At 41.5% G+C, this 22313-nt stretch overlaps 1 protein-coding gene and 1 long non-coding RNA gene across 5 annotated transcripts in view; one reads left to right on the top strand and one right to left on the bottom strand.

Annotated features, from left to right (window-relative positions):
- The window catches only part of LOC116273837, a 64088-nt gene extending 43238 nt beyond the window's left edge, over positions 1-20850 (top strand). The window contains exons 3-4 of the long non-coding RNA XR_004182294.1: positions 18277-18339; positions 20525-20850. This is a non-coding gene — a long non-coding RNA (uncharacterized LOC116273837). The remainder of the gene's footprint in view (positions 1-18276; positions 18340-20524) is intronic.
- Positions 1-22313, bottom strand: part of CPNE4 (copine 4) — a 505087-nt gene that overhangs the window by 167609 nt on the left and 315165 nt on the right. The window lies entirely within an intron of this gene.

Genomic DNA, 22313 nt, shown 5'->3' with positions numbered 1-22313 from the left:
TTGTTGCAAATCCCACTTATCATGTATACTTTGCTGCAGCTGTAGCAACTGCACCCAGCTCAAAAACGCTTTAGGTCTTGACAGAAGATGAGAAAGTCAGACTCACAAGGACTCTCACCCTGGCTTCAGCTGACATTTGAGGCCAACAAATAGCAAATTGTGCCTGACATCAAGGTTAAAAGGGATGCATCTGTCAAAAGTTCCTTAATTTGATTCTTTACATCCTATGATGGGGTCACAGCTGCAAACCTTGGTATTCAACAAAGGGTGACGTGTAGAGGGAGGAAATAGAAGTTGAAATACTCTTTTTAGCAAGGTTGGACCAGAGAGACCTTAGTACCATTAGGCTTCTTATCTGCATCCACACATGGATCTGGGGAGAAGTGCTTCTTCTCTAGCAGAGTGGACAATGCCTTCTAACAGCATGGGTCTTCAATTTTAGAAAAATGCACAGTTTCATTAAGTGAATGGGAACAAAGCAAGGAGAATAAAAAACTGGTATTTCAATGAGTTTATAGTCAGCTGAACTTTATTCCAAAGTCTTTCAAAACAGTCATTTTGGGAACTAGATGGCCATTTTTCATGAGGCTGCTTTTATTGAAAATATTTTCAGAATTATTTTTTTGATATTCTTTAAAATAGTTACAACGACAAATATTTATTGAATACTTTCTAGGTAGCAGTTACTGTTCACAGGCTACAATGGTGAAGAGAAACAGATTTAAAAATCTTACAATGTAGTGAAATCTCTACTAGCCTTAATTTGATAGCCCCAAAACATGCATTACACAACTTTTATTCCTTAAAAGGTAAATACATATTATCTGAAAAAGTGTTTGTGTAAATAAGTTTGGAAATTATAGGATTATACAAAGTTGAACATTTCAACTACAGACTTCAGCAGAGCTTTAGTTGTGAATCCCATGAAACAAGCATTCTTACACTTGTTTGGCCCTAGAATTCTTTGGTACAGGAGCCTCTCCAGTGTTTTGCAAACTACTAATGCAATTACTAGGACCAATCACTACAGAGAACTAAGGTTTCCTGGTCTCTCACTGTATAGCAGGCAAGGTAAACCTGCCCAGAACTGCCCAGGCCTCCCTCTTGCAGAGCTTGTAGGACTTCCAACAGCCAATTCAGGCATCTCTTTGCCTGAAAGTTTCCTCTGCTATCCATGGCTACCATCCACAAGCACAGCAAGATGGAAGTGGGGAGGTAGGCATCCCTTGGGAGCAGATCTCAACCAGCAACTGATGGTTCATTGGTACATAAATATCTCAGCTCTTTTCCCTCAGTAGTGAGGGCTGACACTGGGTGTTTGTTCAACATGGGTGCCTGACTTGTCCCAGTGAAATGAAGCTCCAGTTTCTGCCAGTGGTGATTTGTTAGCTAATGCACCTTTATTTTATTGACTGTTTTCTCTTTGCTATCTCATTTCTCTTTTTCTCTCCTGCTGTTTCCTTCACCTCACGAATAATCTACTGAGCCTCCAATGCTTGACTATGTCTGGAGGAACACAACTAAGACACCTATTCTGTGACAGATGATATGTGGAACACTTAATGCTAATTAGATGAATTCATTTCTTGTCATTTAATGATCAAACTCTTTCTTGTCTCTAAGCAATTGGGATGAAGGAATCAAGTCTTAGAGAAATCAAGGAGTTCATCTAAGGTCAGTTAGTGTTATGGATGAAATTGTGTATCCCATATTGAAGCTGTAACCCCCAGAGTCACTGTATTTGGAGATAAAACCTTTAAGGAGATAATTAAGGTCGAATGAGGTCATAAGGATAGGGCCCCAATCTGATAGGACTGGTGTCCTTATAAGAAGAGACACTGGATCATGTGCCTACACGAACTCACACACATTCTCTCCCTCCCTCCCTCCCTCCCCTCCTCCCTTCCCGCCCACTTTTCCCTTCTTCCTCCACTCTTCCTCCTCACTTTCTCTTCTCTCCCTTCAATCGAAAATTTTTATTCATTTTTCAAGCTCTACATGAGAAGTTTGGAATCATTGCTGTGGTAGGAGGCAAGTGAAGTCACTTGTGGAACCAAGAAGGACTTTATCCTTGCTACTCGCATTGTGTACCACTCCCCCATCCCGTCCCCTCCAACAGCAGCAACAAGGCTGGGGAGCTTGTTAGGAATGCAGAATCTCAGCCCCACCCCAGACCCACTGAATCCAAATCTGCATTTTAAGGAGACCCACAGGTGCTCTGCAGGCACACTGATGTTGAGAAGCACTGAGCTAGAAAGGGAGAATTGCATGTAGAAAAACAGTTTGAATATAAAATGCTCAGATTTTTAAATATCTCTGGAAGGGCTTTTAAATTAATCTGTTCTGCTGATTTGGACTTTCATTAATAGGTAAAAGTTGTAGAAACTGAGGAAGGCACAATGCTGATGCTTTCTTGGTCACTCTGGGGACAGAAAGGCAGATGTGCATGTGTGTCTACATTTTATGCAAATTCAGTACAGTCTTCAGCTCTCCAGTGGAGACCTACAAAAGCACCACCCTAGGCAGGCTGAGTCAGAATAACAAGAGCAATAGGTATTCTATTAGTTTGGGCTTCCCATCTTAAGCTTTCTATTTCACAACGTTCTAATTACTTCAAGTGTAATTACAGGCTTTTACCCTGTCTCTGACTTCATTAGCAAGAGAAGGAATGGAGGGAGGGTTTCAGAGAGAGATTTAAGGACTGCTTGTGTATTAATTATACACCTTTGCTTCATCTCTTGGGTAATGCCTTGTCATCATTACAAATGACCCAGCTCAGTTATTAGCCAGAGGCCATCTGCCCCTCACTTCACCCCCACCTCCACTTCTCATCTCCCTCCCCCAGCCACACCAGGTGGCAGCCAGGAGAAAGAGAAAAGGACTCACATCCCCTAGCACCTAGTGTCCCAGCCAGAGCATTCTGTTGGGTCAAGGGCACGTGGTATCTTTTCAATCACTGCCTTTGGTGGGTTGTAAGTTGTCTTCAGTGAGGTTTGACACCTGAATGTTAGCAGTTCCTAGGACAGAAGAAGCTTGAAGGAATTTTTTGACCATTTTTAAGTGAAAGAAGCAAACTCCCATTTTGAGATACTATAGTTAGGCTAAGTATTTTTGTTATTACTTGTTCACAGGGAAAAAGACCATAGGCTCAAAAATAACTAAGGTCACACAGCTATTAAAGAGTCATAATAAACACTACTTTGAAATCACTGATTATGTGACAGCTACTGCTGTAAAGTGCCTTATGTATATTGATTCACTTAATTCTCTTGACAGCTCTGCAAGGTAAGTATTATAAGCTTACATATGGATGAGAAAATTGAGGTATACAGAATTGTAAACCAAAAAATGAAATTCTAAGCCCCCCTGACCACCTGAATGGATTCCTCCCCTTGGCCAAGGGTATTCCAAACTTAACCTAAGAAAACTAGTTTAGGAAGGGGGAGTCAGACATGCCTCATTATACCCTCTTCCCTGTTGGAATTCAGGCCCAGCTGACCAGCATTAACATCAACACAGACTTTAAGACTCTTTAAGTCTGATAAGAAACATGTGTCATCTTTTCTTTGAAGCCTGCTACCTGGACACTTCACTGCATAAAACCTTGGCCTCACCAACCCCGTATCTTAATCCAGGCATTCTTTTCTATTTATTCCAAGTCTTTAGACAATGCTGTTTCAACCCATTGCCAACCAGAAAGTTTATGAATCTACCTATGACCTGAATGCCCCCTACCCCACTTCCAGTTGCCTCGTCTTTCCAGACTGAACCGATAAGATGTATATGTTACATGTATTGATTAATGTCTTATGTCTCCCTAAAATGTTGTAGCCTGACCACCTTGGGCTCATGTTCTCAGGTTTTCCTGGGCCATTGGTCACTCATGTTTGGGCCATTGGTCACTCATGTTTGGCTCAGAATAAATCCCTTCAAATATTTTACAGAGTTTGACTCTTTTCATTGACCAAATATATTCATTTGCTAGGGCCTCCATAACAAATGACCATAAACTTTGTGGTTTAAAGCAACAGAAATGTGCTCATGGCTCTGGAGGGAAAAAGTTTGAAATCAAGGTATTAGCAGAGCCACACTCACTCCAGAGGCTTTAGGGGAGATTCTGCTTCTTGTCTCTTCCAGCGTCTGGTGGCTGCTGCAGCGCCTCAGCTTGTGACTGCCTCACTCTACCTCCTTCTTCACGTGGCCCTTTTCTCTTCTGTCTCTCCTCTGTGTCACTAGAATTGGGGCCCACCTGGTTAATCCAGGATGACCTTCTCATCTTGAGATCCTTTACTTAATTAGATCTGCAAAGGCTCTTTCAAATAAATTCACATGCACAGGATTTAGGACTCAGGGCATGGACATATCTTTTTGGGGGCCACTGTTTAGCCCACTACAAAAAGAGTAAGTAACTTGCTCAAGGTTCCATAGCCAGTAATTAGCAGAGCTGGGGTTTGAATCCAGACAGTCCAGTTCCAGAGTTCATTCCCTTAACTGCTAAACCCTCCTGTCTCTGATAAATGACAGAGGCAGGACTTGATCAGGCCCTGAGCTAAACCCTATGAGATACACAGAGTGATTCACACTCACTCTTTATCCTCAAGGAGCTTACCATTGAGGAGAGTTCCCTTTTACTCAAACCACTACAAGGGCCACTGAACCAGCCCCCTAGCTTCACTCTTGCTATAGAATGGTAGAGCAAGCATCACACATAAGGCTCCAAATACTCTCCCTGGTATGGAATCTTGGGCAGATTAACCTCTCTGAGCCTCAGTTTCCTCATCTGTGAAATGGTAATATTTTCTATTCCATGGGTTTATTGTATATCTAATGAGCATTAACAAGATCCCAGCATCAGGCATATACAAATGTTTTGGAAATGCTATTTTCCTTCTTTTCTCTCCTATTCAATAAATCCCCACATAGAGATCATTATAGCCACCTATTGGTCCTGGTTGTGGAAGGGATGAAAAGGGGTAGATAGTAGAGATATTTGAGACACTGAATTGATGGGCCTTCATGACTGATTGATGGGCTGTGGGGTAGAGAATGAGTGAGAGGCATGAGGGAAAGCCCCTAGGCTCTGGACCTCTGACTCCTGGGAGTAAGAAGGAGCTACTGAGTGAGCAGGACACATTAGAGGAAGGGGAAGATGGCAAGGGGTGTGCAGAGGGCAAGAGGAGATGAAGAGCTTGGTTTTGGGCTGCTGAGTCTGAGATGTCTGTGAGTCATACAAGTGGAATTAATATTTAGAGAATGCTGAATACATGAGTCTGGGCTCAAAGAAGAGTCCTGAGCTAAGAGTCTCCAAGTATAGATGATAACTGGAAGGGCAGGAGCTGATGGAGGAATATATAAAGAAATAAAAGGGTGTGAGAGTGAGGCAGTCTTCCAAGCTGAGAACCACAGTGATGTCTCCTGTCTTCAGTGTATCCTCAGCCTCTGAATAAACCCTCTGAGGGGACCAGCCCCTAAGGCCAAGGGGGAGCTGAGGGATGACACACTCTCCTCTCTGTCTTCTTTGCTCAGGCTGGGGCTAGCGAAGGCTCTGTGGGGGGACATTCAACTAGGACAGAGGCTGTATCCTTGTTTTTGTGGTGATAGAAGCTTCAAAAGGAAGGAAGTGAAAAGTTGGAGGTATTACTGAGAATGCAGGAGAAAAGGCACTTTTGTGCACTGAAAGGGGCAGTCTAAGTAATGCTACACTTTTTCTTTGGGGATATTTGGCAGTTTATAGCAAGGACCTTAAAATGAATGCTCAAATATTGCACTGTTACTAATTCGTTCAAAAAAAAAAATCAGTGTCTGAGGGCATAAAGATATATATATAGATACACACACACACACACATAACATAATACTCATGAAAATGTTGTAATTCTAAAAAACTGGAAACAGCCTTAATGTCCATGGTAAAGGGACACATTACATGAATTCTGATATCAGGATGTTTAGTAGTTATCTCTTAATGGTAGGCTTTTTATTAGTTATCTCTCAATGGTGGTGATTTTATTTTTTCTATTTCTAAATAGTTTTTGCAATGAGCCTATATTATCTTTGCATACAGAAAAACAATGAAGCCATTTCCTACAAATAATGCAATGGAGGGATGGAAAATTCTTGCTTGGCTTAAACGGATGTCATGTGGGAATTTCTTGGGTGTCTGCAGGAAGAGCCTGGGATGCTGGTCCCACGGCCTCTAACAAAGCTGAAGGAGAGTCATAGGAGCAAGAGACTCCAGCAGTTATTAGAGTGCAGTATCTGGTGAACCTGGGGACCCAACCATTTAAATGCCCTATCCCTGTGGCCCCATTGGTGATGCAGGCTTTGCAGATGTTGTTTCTCAGCAATCAGCCATTCTCTAAACCTTGTGTTAAAAGTGCTGGCAAGGAGGTTGTTGTAGACTGACCAAGGCATGGAACTGTTTAGTAGCTGAGGTGGGGATATTATTTCAGAGCCAGAAGGCTGAGTTTAACTCATGCCTCCCTCATTAGAAAACCGGGTGCTCCTAAGCAAGTTACTTCAAGGTTCAAATGCTTAGCAGCGAAATGAGGAAATAAGGACACTTACCCTCAGAGGGTTTGTGAGGATTAAATGAGATAATTGGTACAAAGCTTTCAGTGTAGGGTCTGGCAGAATATAAGAAGTATTGCTCTTCCCTCTGCCTGGAACGCTTTTCTGGATGTCTTTGCATGATTCATGCCCACACTTTTACACTTTATTCTGGACTCTGCTCAGAAAGGGCTTCCCTGACATTCCTACCGAAATTAGCACCCACTCCCTTCCCACCACCCTCTATTTCTTATCCTATGTGTGCTTTCTTTCATGAGATCATTATTATCTGTTATTGAATCATGTAGGAATAGGTAAGCTCCATGAGGCAGGGCTTTGCCTCCTTTGTTCACTGCTGAATCCGCAGTGCCTGGAAGAGTGTCTGGCACATAGTAAGTGCCAATAAGTGGATGAAAGAATCCATACATATTTACTTGAATAAGTGAATACATGTATATTAGCTTTTTATTATTATTGATAGCATTAGATAGATGCATTATACATTGAATAAATGAATACATGTCAGTTATTTTCAGATTATTGTTACCCTTTACTGCCATATAAACAATAGGTCCATGTCAAGGGAAAGATGGGGTCTAAGAGTATTGTGGTCCAAGAGTATTTCGGTGGAGTGTTCATTTGCAGATAGATGTTACAGGTCTGCCTGAGCTGGGAAAAACAGACATTTTAGATATAGGAGTCAATTTATCAACTTGTGAGGATGGACACTTTTATCCTTACTCTGTGGGCAGTTTTACAGTGACAGCATTTGGGAAGAATTGTTACTCTACCTTTTCAAATTTACACCGGCTTGTAGAAATTAAAAGTGGTTTAGTAGGCAAGGTGGTATAATGAGAAGGCAGGTATTGAAATCAGAACAACTTAGGTTTGAAAATTTGCTCTGCAACTTACTGTCAGTGTACTCTTTGGTGAATTAGTTGAGCTCCCAGAGCCGAATTCACAATTTATCAAGCGGGGTTGACTGGCCTCACATAACATAATACCTGAGATATAACAAGAACCCCTGAAAATCAGTTTCTTCCCTTCAATTGACAACCAAGCAGGAAGTCAGTGGGAAGACCTGCGGCATTCATAAAGTGATAAGAATCTTTTTCTCATTAAGTTTATAAAAGAAAAGCTCAGAGGTAATGTAGCTTAAAGATAAGGGAAAAGTAGTTTAGTACTCTGACTGAATCCAAATGTCAGGTGTTAAGCCCTTCCTTTGCCACTTAAGGAGACATGTAATCTTGGCCTAGTGATGATAATAATGATGATGATAGTGTTGATAGCACCAAGCTCATGATTGCCTGGCATGTGATCAGCTCTTAGTAAATACTAGCTATGCAAATGATTTATTATCATCAAGTGGTCGTAAAATATATTATCCAAACTGGGACACTTTTGAAAGTGAGAGGGGACAGTGTTAATAATTAAGCTATGATGGTAAGTGTAAACTGGAGAGGCAGGGGCAAACTGAGTCACAGGTTACCCTATCATTCTCACAATACCTGATATGTAAAAGTGAATTCCTCCTTAAAGAGTATTTAAGCATTGTCCAGGAGCACCAGAGAGCAGTACAGAGATGCCTGCCCTGGCTGGCTACACTCAGCACTGCTTTTGTCTTCTCAATTTTAAGCTTTTCTGATTCAGTCTTGCTGACTGGTGCCCTGTCAGCACATTTACTGTAATACCAGTTTTCCTAGTTTGAATCTCAGTGGAGAGAGAGGTTTGGGGGATATGTGCTTCTTTGTTTCTGATAACTGGCTTGAAAATGTGTGCTGGCCTGAGCCTCCTGATGAGCAGATGCTGAGGAAGAGTGAGGGAAGCACGAATAATCAGCCCATCCCGGCCTTATCTGGAGATGAGGCCCAGGAGCATGCACCTATGCTGACCTGTGCTCACACGGGAAGGACTCTGAACGGCTCATGTTCCATGCAAAACAAAGCTAATTAATTCATACCCTGCCTCATTTTATCCTTGAATCTGAAACCAAGACTCGTGGGAATGCTTTTGTATACCAAGCCGTTATTGTTTTCCTCCCCCTCAACTTTATTAGGTTAATTTAAAGTAAAACTATTCTCTTTCCCAAATAAAGCTTGAAAATGAAGAGTCTAGACTTCAGAGGAATCTCAGAGCCTCGTTTTCTTTTCCAGAGATGTTCCTTAACTTATTTGTTGTTCGTGCCCCACGCCCTCCTGGGTCTCTTCTGTAATCAAAAATAGTATTTCAAAAGATCAGAATCAAATTAGCCCAGCCAACTCTCCTCCCTGTGGACAAAGGGGTAGGGACTAACATCTGCAAATTGATCTCTCAAAAACCTCACAGAAAGCGCAGCTTCAGCACGTACCTCCCCAAAAAGGATTTCCCATAAATTTCCCAAGTTAGAATTCTTTACAAGTTTTAAAGTTCTTCCACATTTGTTTAAAAATCTACACAATGTTTATGTGTCTTCCTCCTCCACTTGAGTGTCAGTTCTTTGAAGTCAGCATGCAGGTTTTATTATGACGTTTTTACCTAACATTTATTGTAATATTTTTCTGATCATAGATGTGATATAGTTTCCTTTTAGAAATACAAACGCACAGATGGAATTTCCTACATCATCTATAATCCCACCACCTAGATGTCATCACTGTTAACATTTAAAAATATATCCTCCCAGTCCCTTGGCCTGTGAAGAAATGGTTACTTTAACACTTAGCACCATATTTTTAATCCCCTGTTGGGACAGGTTAGCTTTTTAATGGCTACAGTTGATATTCAGAAACATTTATGATAATAACTAAATTTCATAAGCAGTCTAAACCAAAAAATATTCCAGAAATCTTCACAACTTCTAAAATAATTGTAGTAAACGTTATAAATAGTTCAAGAAATCTAGTTTTTAGTAAATAAAAGTAATTGGAAGAGAGTTGGTTTGGGGGTTAATGTATTATTTAGTGAATTGGCTTTTTGGTTATTGGACTTCAATAAACTGGCCATTTGTCACACTATGAATTCAGTTTATGGTGTTGGACTGTTTCACGCTTTAGGGCTAGGACAAGGACACACATTTTTATTTAAAGCAGCCAGGATACTGATAACTGAGAAGGTGCAGCATGGCACCATTTGTAGGGGAAACATAAGGGCTGAATGATGGGAAGAGTATGTGCAAATGCCATGGAGATAGCGATCTAAATTAGATTTACAGTCACTACTTCTGAGGTGGTGGAAATGGGATTGGAATGAAAGCTAGTTGGAAACAACAAAAGTGGCAGCTGTGGGAGATGTCCTGGGAAACTGCCTTATGCCACCTGCCAATCCAGGTGGCATAAGTCGCTCCCTGGATGAGTAGGTAGGTCCAGGACACACTGATAGGGTGGTCTGGGGTCTGGGTGCCCTGCACCAGCCTGGCTTAAAGGATTAGGATTAGGACAAGCACCTGTAGCTGCTTTTTAGCATTGATACACTAGTCCTTGCAAATTGTCATACAGCTCCAAAGCTCTTGCCCTCCTTCTCTGCACCAATATTGAGCTTGTAGAAGTATCATGCTAATGAATGTGAGTGTATATGGAAAAGGGCCTGTGTTAACTGTCACTAAATACGTCTTTTTAAAACTGTCTTTGAAATTGTTTTCCTGGGGGCTACCAGGTAGGTAGAATGATACCATTTATGACTGAATGACATCTATGACTTTGCAGGAGGTAAATACTTCATGCTGAGAGGAGATGAGATGAGGTGAGAAAGAGTAGTGGAAGGGGGAGAGAGTATCGTGAAAAGAAATGAGAATGTTGGGAGAGATGTTGAATTTCAAAAACAAGAAAAGGAAAGAGATGAATGAGAATCACTATTAGAACTGGAAGGGACTTAGAGATGAATCAATGCAAAACCTTTGTTCTATAGATGAAGTCACCATATAACAGAGAAGTTAAGCAAACTGCCCAAGGCCATATAGAGAGTTGATGGCAGATCAAGACATAGGACTCATGATCTCAGTCCAGGACACTAAAGGAGATTTAAAAGTATAAAAGGAGGACTCCAGAGAAAGTAGAGGGATGTTTCTAGGATCCAAAGTTATGATTCCTTGCCTGTTAAGAAGTTAGAAGAAAAGAGCAAGAATTAATCATATTCTCCCTGTAGAAATGGGGGCCTTCTCACCCACAACCACCCTACTTAAATCCCAGCTGCCTATGAGCTGAACAGGCAGCAGTAAAAAAACAGAACTACTTCCCAGGATTTCTTAGCTAGTCTATGGGAGCTGAGATGATGTGATTACTTATGACATCATTCATCACTCACATGGCTTCTGCTTGCAGTAATTCTGCAAAGTAAGGGCAAGCTTTGCATGTGAGAAGTAGAAGGAAAATGACTTCCCTGCTGCAATGTGTAAATTTGACTTCCCCGGGTCATCAACTTTATACCATGAGGATATTAGATGTTATCCAACAAAATGCTAACCTGTGGAATCTTGCTGTGGGTATTACATTGAGTTTGGATAGCACCCTCAGCATCATCATAACACCCAGGGTTCAGCAATCAGGCTCATCCCGACACTATACCTAATACCCATTGATCAACAGCTTGTGGTCTGCCCACTCTTTCAGGGACCACTGTGGCTGACATAATCCTAACATTCACTTATGTCAGGAAGGAGACCAATGGATAATAGGTCCATTTAACTGCATTTAATGAATGGGAGAAAAACTTTGGCACTCAAAATCTATACCAAGAGCATTAACTGAAAGCTGTGTACATTGGCCTTTTTAGTACTGTAAACTTTATAAAGCAATTTTTTTTCTGATCACCAGATGTTTTCTTTGTCCTCTTTAATTTCTCCAGATAATTACCCAAAACATTAGTTCCTTTCTCAATTGAAACTAGTAATATACTGTCCGAGGCTCATCATCCTCTTACATGAGACATTGGGGCAGGGCTTCTAGAAGTTTGATGTCTGGACCTGCAGACTAAGCATCACCTGGGAACTTAGAAAATGCAGATTATTGAATCTCTCCCTAGATCTTCTGAATCATAACTCTGGGGGTGAGGCCTAGCAATTTGTATATTAATACGCCTCCAGGTGATTCTGCCATATGCTCAAGTTTGAGAACCACTGTCCTGAGGGAAGATAGTATATAATCTCTCTCTCATGAATAAGGGTCAGAGGATTCCTGAAAGCCCAGAACTTCTTCAAGGTGTCACAAATTTCCCAGCCCCGCTTATGATGACAGAAAGCAGGAAGTTCTTGGCTTTGGCAGGTGTCCTCCGAACATTTTGGGAAGAAATACACTGAAGAACAGCTACACAACAATGAAGAGAAGATGACTTCACACAGTCATAACTGTCCTCCAAGCCACTGAGAAGAGAAAATGCCTGCAAGAAAAGCAATGATGAAACTATTGCTTTTCAGCTGCAACCACTGAATTTTGATAAGGGACTTTTCATCATGGTTGAAGGTGAAAGGAAGGTCAGAGCAATGTACCTTCTGGGTGCTGAGTTTGTAAGATTCTGGTTTTTGGAGGTTGACACATTGACATTTTTTAAGAAGCCATATTATATTTAAAGTAAATTCAGTAGAGAAGCCCAGAGAGAAGATGATCAAGCCTATTTTTCTGCAAAAGGATTCCTAGTCTGTCTCTATCAGCTCATGTAAGACAAATAAACTTAGGAAGAAACAAGACACCAAAAACTAGCCAGGTCAATTCCAACTTGGCTTTGCATTCATAGGTGCTACTTGATCATTTATACTAGTTAGCGGCAAGCTATTAGAATAGATGGAAAAAATCATAAAGGGCTTTGGAGCTAAAGAGATGGACAACTTGCTGTGTGACCTTGGATAACTTACCTAGCTTTATTCAGTCACGGTTTCCTCAGCTGTAAAATGGTAATAATGGTAGTGCCTACTTCCAAGGGATGTTGTGCTGATTAAATGAATTGCAGTATAGCAATGGCTTCACCCAGTGCCTACTAAATAAAAGTGCCTGGAGTTAAAAAATTTCTTTAATTATTTTTCTTATTTATGACTCAGTTCCACTGTCTTTGGTGGATGAATAAGTGGGAAAATATGACGATGAATGAATGAGTTAATAAGCAGTGAAAGAAAAAATAAAGGCATCACATTAAAGAAGGTCAACTGGCTGTTCTAGGCAGTGAAGTATCACATCTCTCTTTGGCATACCCACCATTGTATGTAGCAGAGGAGGGGCTTAACTCCTTGGTTTCTTTTGGGCGACAGAAATCTAAGGAAGGTCTCCAGACTTACCCAGAAGAAGGCAGCTTCCGAGCACCCTATGTTCTTGTGCTGCATCCCCCTCATCCATCTGTCAAGAATGGTCAATTCTGCCTTGAGTTTCCCCAAGGACCTGAGCTTTCTTTGCTTTATTTGGCATTTTTGCTCAGTGTGAAGTCACTTGCTGTGCTTGTACTCAGCTTTATGACCAATGCCAGTTTCTAGCATGCTTAAGGCTGCTATTTTCCTTTCCTAAAGGCCAAGAGTCCTGCTGTTTCACAAGGCAGAGTGAGAACGTGGCAAACTCAGCCAGAGACAGCGAGTACTACAGCAGCCTTCAGGAGGCGGACTCTGAATGTGTGACTTCCTACATGGCTTTGGGGAAGTCACTTTCTCTCTCCTTTAGGGCCTTCACTGTGGCAATCCCTGTCTTGCCACAGTTAAGGCCCAAATTAAAATAATTGCCCCAACTTATTTCAGAGACGTGATTTAAAACAATTTTTACTTAAAAATAGTATTGGAAGAACAAATACACGTGTATGTGTGTGCACACACACAATATTTAAAATCCAACTAAGTAAAATACTTGACAAACCCGAGGCAATGTAAGTTCAGTTTTTCCATTATACTCACCCAGGACGTAGGTGCTCTCTCACAATGTTTTCAGCTTTCGTGTTTCCCCCTTTGTTCTGAAAACATGTTGGTCTCTACAGGCATTGCCTTTTCTCACCATTTCCTAGACTCTTGCCGCAGTAATAACAGCTTCCCCATCCTGAGTTCTCCCTCCATGCCAGGGATTCTGTTAAGCATTTTATGTGCATTATTCTACTTGATCGTTGCAGTATTTCATGAAGTCAGCACTATTATTATTTCCTTTTTTCAAATGAAGAAACTGAGGCTTAAGTGGCTGCAGGAATTTGCCTCTGGACAAACAAATTGAGGGCAGCTGAGCTGGGATTTGACCCCAGACCATCAGGCCCCACACCATATGCACGTGAGCACTGTGAAACAGTGCCTCAGACTCTGACCCTGCTGGGCCTGGGGGTGCCCAACATCTGCATCTAGCCATTCCCTGCCTATCCAGGCAGAACACAGGAAAAAGGATCTTCTTTTTACTTTGGAGTTTTAAAGAAGGAGAATGTTGATGTTTTTTCTTTCTGCTTGATCATACTGGAGAGGAGCAATTTAGAGAAAAAAGCAAAACCCCCATTCACGCCAAAGTGTCAAAACCTGTGAAACCACAAAGGGTAAAAAGTTCTGTTCTGCCTGTCCTTCACAAAGCTTTTAGTACAAATGCATTTGTCTGGCATATTACTCCACAGGTTAAAACACTCAACAAAGATTTTTTTTTTTTTTAAAGACATCATCAAGTTCACACTTTTATCTGAAAGATAGTGGAAAGAGATGTCCTTACATATGCCTTGATTTTTAAATTCTTTATTGTTTGTTCATATATGGCATGTTCAAAAAATTTCCTTTCAAAAGTAAAGATAAAATAGCCTCTTTGAAGAATCTCATCCACTCTAATGTTAGCAGCTATCACCTACAGGGATTAAGCTCCCAAATCTATATTGTCTATTCTACATCCATGTCAGCTGCCAGTTGTCAACCTTCTCTGAATTCTCCACCAACATCTGCACTGAACAGGCCAGCATCATGTTATATTCCTCACCCCCATCCTGGGCATGATGGATTTCCCCTTAAAGACAGCCAAATCACTCCCCCAGTTAGCTAAGCCAGACACCTGCAAACTCTTCCTCCCCACCTCATCTCCAAGGCTTGTTGATTCTGCTCTTGGACAGGCTCTTTTCTGGGCCCCTCTTTTCAGTTTACATAAATACTGCCATCTGCATTTCCTTCCTGTTATTACACGAGTATCCTAATTGGTTTCCCTGCCACCCACAGTTTATGGGGAATGCCAAAGTTATTTCCTTCCTTCCTTCCTTCCTTCCTTCCTTCCTTCCTTCCTTCCTTCCTTCCTTCCTTCCTTCCTCCCTCCCTCCCTCCCTCCCTCCCTTCCTTTCTCTCTTTCTCTCTCCCTCTCTCCCTTCTTTCCTTCCTTCCTTCCCTCTCTCCTTCCTTCCTTTTTTTTTTTTGAGACAGAGTATCGCACTGTTGCCTGGGTTGGAGTGTAGTGGCAGGATCTCGGCTCACTGCAACATCTGCCTTCTGGGTTCAAGCAATTCTCCTGCCTCAGCCTCCCAAGTAGCTGGGATTACAGGCGCCTGCCACCATGCCTGGCGAATTTTTTTGTATTTTTAGTAGGGATGGGTTTCACTATGTTGTCCAGGCTGGTCTCAAACTCCTGACCTCGTAATCTGCCCGCCTCAGTCTCCCAAAGTTCTGGGATTACAGGCATGAGCCACTTCGCGTGGCCAAAGTGATCTTTCTAATATACGCATCCAGTCTTGTCCTTTCCCCAGTTATTAGGACCTCAGTGCATCAAATCCAGGCTTTCCAAAGTTCAGAGAAAAACACTTAAAAGTATCAGGACCAGTTCTTTCTTTTTTGTCTGGCATCCTCTAGCCTTTTCACATCCTCACTTGACCGCTCAGCCATACTAAGTCACTTAAGAGTTTTCTGCCATTGCCTTCATGCTGCTGTGTCTTTGCGTGTACCAGTCATTTTGTCCCAAGAGTCCTTATTTCTTTTCTCTGTTGGTGAATTCCTACTTATCCTTAGGGATTCAGGTCCAGAGACACCTTTCTTGTGAGACTCCCCTGCTTCACTTTAGGTAGAGGTCTTTCCCCTACAGCCCTTGGAACACATTTCTATTGCAGTGGTTAGTAATATGCATTTTGAGTATTTATTTACCAGTCTGTGTTTCTCAGATAATTATAAGCTTTTCTGAGGCAGGGCCTCTGTCTTCCTTTTTCATCTTTGTGTCTCCAGAACTTAGCACAGATATACTTGGCATATCCAGGGTACTTGCTAAATGTTTGTTATGAAAGCTTGGCATGCAATTGCTATGTCATTGAAAGAAGAAATAAATGAATGAATGAAACTTATAGTGTTAAAAGAGTCACCATGTCTTTCCTTGAACCAATCACTGTGGCCACACAAATGTAATATTCTGATTCATTTAAGCCAATTTGTGCCTACCCCAAAAGTGTGGGAAAGGCCAACCCCACCAATCGCATGGCTGATAATATGAGGGGGTGGTTGCCAACAAACATGCAAGATATCCAGAGAGGCCAGCATGTCATCTCAAAGTGGATCGGTACAGCTTGGGAAACATGCTTTAGAAACATACCGAACAAGTCACTTGCTGCTCATTTGCTTTATCTAGGCCATGATCTTGAAGGAGTTCTCAGAACAGGTGGCCTCCTCTCATCCTTCCCTAGGTCATGACAGAAGAAAGCTCTGGATTAAGAATCAAGAGCTCCTGACTTCTGGTTTGGGCCCTGCCAAGACATTAAATCTTTCTGTTCTTCAGTTTCCTCAGCTATAAAATGTAGATGGACTCCTGTCCTTCCCACGCTGTCAAGAGGGTCAAACGAAATGATCAGTATGTAAGTTCTTTCAAAAGTACCAAAAACAAATCTTGAAAGGACTATTTGTAATCTCATTCTCAGTGCTCGCTTCTACACATTCCTTCTTTTGAGAGATTAAGAAAATTAATCCAACACGACCCCCTAGTTGCCCTTTGTTCACACCACTCCAGTCAGCCTGGCCCTCTTTTTAGTTCCTCATATGTGCTATATCCATCATGACACTTTTAGTTCAAGGAATAAAAATTCCCATCTCAAACAGCTGCGATGACAGGATGTTTCATTCTCCCATAATAAGTCATCCATAGACAGAGTGGGTCCCAGGTAAAGAAAGTTAGGCCCATGCCTCCACATCTTTTGGCTCTGACCTCCCCTACGGGTTGCTCTCATCCTCAGCCTTGCTGCAAGGTGGCTGTAATGGTTTCAGGAATCACAGGCAAAGAGGAACTGTTTCTTCATGTGTGTCCCTTGTTTTAGGCTAGGAAACCTTTCGAAGAAAAATCCACATGCCTTACAGGACACACACCAACCTCTAAACCAAACTCTTGCAAGTGGAGGATGAGAGTCATGTGATGAGCTGAGATCACTCAGGATTCACTCTTGAGCTAGGGATAGGGCTCTTTTCTACATAGCCACATGGTATAAAATGATCAGAAAGTGATCAGGGTCAACAGCTAAAAGAGTGGGTGATTGGGTATGAAATAGGCAATCCACAGATGCTGTTAGCACCCCACTCGTATTTCCAGGCCCTGTGACTTGAGTGCCCATTGTAGGGAGACCCCTTGAAACTATTGCTACAGAATAAAGATGAAATGCTGCTGATTATTGTAAATACAAAGTTGCATGCAGGATTGTGTAAAGACAATGCCAGGCTGGACTGCCAGAATGAGCCAACAGCGCATGATGTGCTTCCCCCTGCAGAGAGCCTGTGAATGGACATGCAGTCAGGTTTCACATCACCAAGATTCCTATCCCAGAAAAGCAGATGTTCACAGCTCTGGGAATGGAATGGGACCCTTGTGGAAAGCCTATAAACAGATGCATGGGGGGCGCCTGTCCATATGGGTAAGATAGGGCTATAAACGCCCTCATCTTGCTGTAGCTCTTCTAGGCCTCTTTATGGTTAAGGCATACTCCCTTCTGAGAATTTCTGGTCTAACCGGTTGTCTAACTTCATGTCCTGTTTCTGTGAATTGTTTGGAACCAGCTTTTGCTGTAACTGTTACTGCTGTTCCTGTTTTATGGCTCTGTTAGAAATTACTGATGCACACACTATATTGTCAGTTCTTATCTCTGTATACTGTACTTCTGCACACAGATGTTATGTTAAAGAATTACTTCATCCCCATGGGACCATCTCACTCCATAATCAAATGACCCTAAATCTTTCACTATCCTACCCCCGCCCTCACTAAACTCAATAATAAATGGTGGCATATCCAGTGCATTGTTGGCACCATGGGAGCAGAAGGCGGTGACCCCCCGGAACCAGCTTTCACTATCGTGTGTGTGTCTATTATTTCTCAACTTGCCGATCCACCTGGAAGCAAAGAGAGAGCCCTGTTGCATTGTGGACTGCTGGCCAGATCCCACAATATCTGGCGCCCAACGTGGCCTTCTTTGTTCCTCGGCTCAGTGCACTCCGAGTGTGGGTTCGTGACGACTAGTCTTCAGTCTCGACGGTAAGGTCTCCGGGTACGCTTTTTCTGACTCTCCCTTCTTTTTGGGTTTGTGGACTAGTAATATTCCAGGGTTATTATGGGAGAATTGCAGTTTAAACACCAGGCTTATCTGTCTTTTATTAAACTTCTTAAACAGGGTGGCATCGAGGCTGATTCCAATGACTTTATTCTCTTATTTCAGACTATTGAAAAATATTGTCCTTGGTTCCCTGACAAAGGCTCTATGGACCTGTTACACTGGGATAGAGTTGGTGCCACTCTCTGCCAACTCATGAGAGATGGTGTTTTACTTCCTATTTCTGTCTGTACTGACTGGGCTCTTATTCGTGTTGCTTTACTTCCTTTTCAGTCTGGTGTTCCTCTTCAACTGCCAGAAGTTAACGCGGATGGTGAACCGCTCCCTTTACCTCAGGTAGCTGACCCCCCTACTAGCCCTCCTCCTGATCATGAGGAAGAATTCAATCTCTCCTTGTTTTCTCCCCAAGAGGAGAAACCTGGTGATGATCCCCTCCCTTCGCCTCCTATCTTGAAACCTGTATATGTTAACTCTTCTTCTCCTAAGCCGTTGCCCCGTCTGCCAGAGGAAGACGTGTGGCATTCATCTGAATGGCCTGTTTCTCGTTCCTCTCGTCCTTTTGGACCTCTCCCCTCTTCTAAGCCTACTGTTTCTTTTGATACTCCGGGACCCCTTCTTTCAGAGGCTTGGAATCCTGCTTTCCCCAAGTCTGCATCCCAGCGCCCTCACTCTCCTTCTCTTCCTCTGCCCCTATACAATGGATGTGTGAGTCACCTCCTTTGTGGGTAGAGCAGTGGCCACTTTCCAAACACAAGTTGGAGGCTTTATTAAGCCCCAAAAAGTCCAACTTCATACTGACAATTTAAATACCTTAAATGATTTTCAAAAATCACTAGGTGACATCAATTATCTCAGACCAACCCTAGGCATTCCTACTTATGCATTATCTCATCCATTTGCCACTTTATCAGGAGATACAGATTTAAACAGTCCTCGCTCTCTATCTGAACCAGCAAAACAAGAGTTGTCTTTTGTAGAACAATGAGTGAGAGAGGCACAAGTCTCTCGTATTGACCCAAATTTACCTTTACAATTTTTAGTTTTTCCTTCCATCCACTCTCCTAGGGGACTTATAGTACAAAATGATTCTCTAGTTGAATGGGTATTTCTTCCTAATTCAGCCTCTAAAACTCTTTCAATACATCTTGATCAAATAGCCACTTTGATTGGGTTAGGACATCAATGTATTCCTAAAATTTCTGGCTTTGATCCAAACATTATTGTGGTCCCTTTGTCAAAAAATGAAGTTAAAAATGCCTTTTGTACATCTTTGTGCTGGCAGACCAATCTAGTCTAGTTTGACTTCATTGGCACTATTGATAATCATTTGCCTAAGTCAAAATTCTTTCAATTTCTACAAAATACTTCCTGGATTCTACCAAAACTTACTCGTTCATCACCACTAGAGACAGTCGTTACCATTTTTACTGATGGATCCAGCAATGGAAAGGCAGAGTATGTACGACCAAAAGATAAAGTCATTTCTACTCCATATACTTCTGCTCAAAAAGCCGAGTTGTTGGCTGTTATCTCTGCATTACAGGATTTTTATGAGCCTCTTAATATTGTCTCTGACTCAGCTTATGTAGTCCATGCCACTCAGGCAATAGAAACAGCTACCATCAAAAATATTGCTGTTTTCCTTGATCTCTTTGTTACAAAAAACTGTCAGAAACCGAAAGCATCCTTTTCTCATCACTCACATTCATTCTCATACTAACTTACCTGGACTTTTATCCAGTGGTAATCATAAAGTTGATACTCTAGTTTCTCTAGCCATTACAGATGCAGAACAATTTCATCAACTCACTCATACTAATGCCTCAGGTTTTAAACATAAATATTCTCTCAGTTGGAAACAAGCTAAACAAATTGTATAATACTGTTCTCAATGCCAGGTTCTTGTCTCCCACACAATCTCCTGGAGTTAATCCCCGAGGCCTTTCTCCTAATGTTATCTGGCAAATGGATGTTACTCATGTTCCTTCTTTTGGAAAATTAGCTTATATGCACAGTTGACACCTTTTCCAATTTCATCTGGGCTACCTGTCAAACCGGAGAAGCCACTTCTCATGTTAAAAAACTATGTTTTCACGTTTTGCAGTTACGGGAATTCCTAGTGAACTCAAAACAGATAATGGTCCAGCCTATTGCAGTAAAACTTTTAAAAATGTTCTTGATCAGTGGCATATTAAACATATTACTGGTATTCTTTATAACCTACAAGGCCAAGCTATTGCAGAAAGAAGTAACAGAACTTTAAAATTACAATTACTTAAACAAAAAGAGGGAGATAAGGAGTTGTTGACCCCTCACATACAACTAAACTTGGCATTGCTCACGTTAAATTTTCTCAATATTCCTAAATCTAGTTCTGTTACAGCTGCTGAAAAGTATTTCTCTGGTAACTGTCCTATGGTAAACCAAGGAAAGGAAGTACCGTGGAAAGATGTTCAATGTAATATATGGTCAAAAGGTTCTATTTTAACGTGTGGAAGAGGCTATGTTTGTGTTTCCCCAGGTAAACATCAATCTCCTGTTTGGATTCCTGCTAGACACGTGAAATGGTGTCCTAAAGATGCATGCAACAACGAGACACAGAAATTTGCTGAAAAAGCACAACAGGAAACAACTAACACCTCCAACCATCAAAAAGAAGAAAATGACCATGCTAACTCCTTTACAACAGACAATCCAGTCAGCCACCCTGAACAACTCGTCTCCAACAATCCAGGTCTGGCTCAACCTCTGTCTCCTCCTGATGACACGGATCCTTCTACCCTCTGTCACCCAACAGACAGTTAAAAACTATACATATCAGGCCTATATTCCTTTTCCTCCTCTTATTCGAGCCATGACATGGATGGATGCTCCTATCGAGGTTGTGTTAATGATAGTATTTGGATGCCTGGTTCTGTAGATGATCGTTGTCCTGCCCAACCTTCAGAAGAAGGAACCCCTTTCAATATCGCTTTAGGTTTTAGGTATTCACCTTCGTGCCTGGGACCCACTAATGGATGTCTCTCATTAGATATTCAAACTTGGGCAGTCACACTACCATCTAGTCACTCTGTCCCTCCTTTAGGACACTTGATATCAGGGCTTTCATTAAAACCTTTAAGGCAGATCAAAACAGGAATCACTGACTACATTCACACATCCCAATATAAGCCTTTAGGATCTGCGTGTCCTCTCAACTTGTCTTCAAATGCTGACAAATTAATATGGAAGGATTGTGTTAGTTCAGAAGGAATAGTGTTATTTAATTCTTCTCACTACATCATTGTTGAGTGGGCTCCTAAAGGTCATACGACTAATGATTGCTCTCAAGGTCACAGACATTGTCAACATTTTCTCTATGATATTACTTATCAAAAAAGTAGTGACAGCCCTTCCCTATTATATCGTACATTTAACTCCTTTTTTCCTTTTAAGTGGAAAGGGGCAGGGGTTGCCCCTCCAAAGCCAAGGCTTGTTGTTCCCCACTTAGGACCTGAACATTCAGAATTATGGAGATTAACCATAGCTATGACTGGTATGAGAGTTTGGGCTGGAGAAAGTGTTGTAAGTGAATCCACCTTGTCACCTCAAAAACTAAGACAATAGATTGATTTACACGACTATTTCCATACAGCCAAAAATATCACTATGGCAATCATCAAGAGGTCAATTCAAAGGTGGGACAGTAAAGATTATGAGGACTTATACCCCCCGTTGCTAATGTCCCCCCACCATCTCTCATACAACCTATTCCCACCACCCCACATTCACAAAAAAGAATATCATCCCAAAATATATATACCATCTATATGAAGTCCAACAAAACTGTATCACTTAAAAGTTGTGTTAAACCACCTATATGTTATTAGTAGGAAAGATGCATATTAGTTCAAAAACCAACATAATTACCTGTGTTAATTGTTACTTGTATACTTGTATTGACTCATCCTTTAATCAATATCATAGTATTTTAATAGTCAGAGCCAGAGAAGGTATTTGGCTCCCTGTAGCCTTACATAGGCCTTGGGAATCTTCCCCTTCTATCCATGTTATTAAGGATATTTTACAAAAAATTCTTAAAACGAGTAAACGATTTATTTTTACATTAATTGCTGTAATAATGCGCTTGATTGCTGTTACTGCGACTGCTGCTACTGCTGGAGTTGCATTACATCAATCTATTCAAACTGCTCATTTTGTGGATAAATGGCAAAAAAATTCTACTCAGATGTGGAATTCTCAGTCAGGTATTGATCAAAAATTAGTCAATCAAATTAATGATCTAAGACAAACTGTTACATGGATGGGAG

Source organism: Papio anubis, chromosome 2 (assembly GCF_008728515.1).
Source record: "Papio anubis isolate 15944 chromosome 2, Panubis1.0, whole genome shotgun sequence".
Lineage (NCBI taxonomy): Eukaryota > Metazoa > Chordata > Mammalia > Primates > Cercopithecidae > Papio > Papio anubis.
This window is presented reverse-complemented; position numbering and strand designations above follow the sequence as displayed.